Source organism: Peromyscus eremicus, chromosome 13, assembly GCF_949786415.1.
Source record: "Peromyscus eremicus chromosome 13, PerEre_H2_v1, whole genome shotgun sequence".
Lineage (NCBI taxonomy): Eukaryota > Metazoa > Chordata > Mammalia > Rodentia > Cricetidae > Peromyscus > Peromyscus eremicus.
The window spans coordinates 59,875,237-59,877,634 of NC_081429.1; the positions used below are offsets into that span (position 1 = coordinate 59,875,237).

The window sequence follows — 2,398 nt, forward strand, 5'->3', positions numbered from 1 at the left end:
GGGAACAACTGCTCCCTGAGACAGAACCCACTAACACTGATTGGACTAAGCTGCTCCCGAAGAAACAGAGCCCAACAGCACCGATTTGACCAAGAACTCCTAGTGGACCAAGACTGTCAATTAGAACAAGAGAGGCACCTTCAGACACAGACACTGCCTACACTGAGCAGAGGAAGAGATGAGTAGACGCCAGTGCAAAAATACAGGCAACAACATAAAGACCTATATGACAACATCAGAACCTAGTGATTCTACACCTGCAAGACCTGAACATACCAAGGCAGAAGAAGCAGAAGAAATCAATCCTAAAAATGACTTTAAGATGATAGAGGCCCTTAAAGAAGAAATAAAAAATTCCCTTAAAGAGGAAATGAAAAACTCCATTAAAAAGGAAATGAAAAACTCCCTTAAAGAGGAAATAAAAAATTCCCTTAAAGAAACAGAAGAAAAAACAAACAAAAAATTGGAAATCAAAGAAAGCCAAGAAAAAGTAATTAAACAGATGAAGGAAACAGTTCAAGATTTAAAAATTGAAATTGAGACAATAAAGAAATTGAGGGAATGCTGGAAATAGAAATCCTGACTAAAAGAACAGGAACTACAGAAGCAAGCATAACCAACTGAATGCAAGAGATGAAAGAGAATATCTGACATTGAAGACACAATAGAGAAAATAGATTCGTCAGTCAAAGCAAACACTAAAGACAAAAAAGTCATAACACAAAAGTCCAAGAAATTTGGGACACCATGAGAAGACCAAACCTAAGAATAATAGGGATAGAAGAAGGAGAAGAATACCAACAAAAAGGCACAGAAAATATATTCAACAAAATCATAGAAGAAAACTTTCCTAACCTAGAAAACTTTCCTAACCTAGAGAAAGAAATGCCTGTGGTGGTATTGTGTTCCCCAAAATATTGTGTACCTTAATAAACTTATCTGGGGTCAGAGAACAGAAAAGCCACAAGATACTTAGGCTAGAAAATGTTAGCACACACCTTTAATCCTAGCATTCCATAGACAAAAATCCCTCTGGATCTCTGAGTTCAAGGCCGCATTGGAAACAGCCAGGCATGGTGACTCACACCTTTAATCCCAGAAAGCAGCCTTTAATCCCAGGGAGTAGTAGTAGAAAGCAGAAAGGTTTATAAGGCGTGAGGACCAGAAACTAGAAGCATTTGGCTGGTTAAGCATTTGGCTGGTTAAGCTTTTAGATTTCGAGCACAGTTCAGCTGAGAGCCATTGGGATGAGGACATAGAAGCTTCCAGTCTGAGGAAACAAGATCAGCTGAGAAGTTGGCCAGGTGAGGTTGGTGAGATAGCTGTGGCTTGTTCTGTCTCTCTGATCTACCAGCATTGACCCCAATAACTGGCCTCAGGTTTGATTTTATTATAAGAACCTTTAAGACTCATGCTACAAATGCCTATGAAGATACAAGAAGCTTACAGAACACCAAATTGGCTGGATCCAAAAAAAAAAAGGTCCCCTTACCACATAATAATCAAAACACTAAACATACAGAACAAAGAAAAAATATTAAGATCCACAAAGGAAAAAGACCAAGTAACATATAAAGGCAAACCCATCAGAATAACACCAGACTTCACAATAGAGACTATGAAAGCTAGAAGATCATGGACAAATCTTATACAGACACTAAGAGACCATGGATGCCAACCCAGACTATTATACCCAGCAAAACTCTCAATCACCATAGGCGGAGTAAACAAAATATTCCATGATAAAACCAGATTTAATCAATACCTGTCCACAAACCCAGCCCTACAGAAAGCACTAGAAGGAAAAATCCAACCTAAAGAAACTAAACACACCCACAAAAACTCAGGCAATAGATAATCCCACACCAACAAATACCAAAGAAGGACAACACAACACAACCACAAAAAAAAACCAGGAATTAACAATCACTGGTCATTAATATCCATCAATATCAATGGTCTCAACTCACCTATAAAAAGACACAGGTGCTTGCTTTGGCAGCACATATACTAAAATTGGAACGATACAGAAAAGATTAGCATGGCCCCTACGAAAAAATGACACACAAATTCGTGAAGCGTTCCATATTTTTAAGATACAAGAAGCTTACAGAACACCAAAAAGGCTGGATCAAAAAAAAAGTCCCCTCACCATATAATAATCAAAACACTAAACATACAGAACAATGAAAAAATATTAAGATCCGCAAAGGAAAAAGACCAAGTAACATATAAAGGCAAACCCATCAGAATAACACCAGACTTCGCAATAGAGACTATGAAAGCTAGAAGGTCATGGACAAATGTTATGCAGACACTAACAGACCATTGATGCCGACCCAGACTATTATACCCAGCAAAACTCTCAATCACCATAGGTGGAGTAAATAAAATATTC

The 2,398-nt window shown here is 38.0% G+C and overlaps 1 non-coding gene across 1 annotated transcript; it reads left to right on the forward strand.

Moving 5' to 3' along the window:
• The first annotated feature begins 1,986 nt into the window (after positions 1–1,986).
• Positions 1,987–2,093, forward strand: LOC131923743 (U6 spliceosomal RNA). Its single transcript, XR_009382678.1, has one exon. It is a non-coding gene; the product is annotated as a U6 spliceosomal RNA (small nuclear RNA).
• Positions 2,094–2,398: the final 305 nt, after the last annotated feature.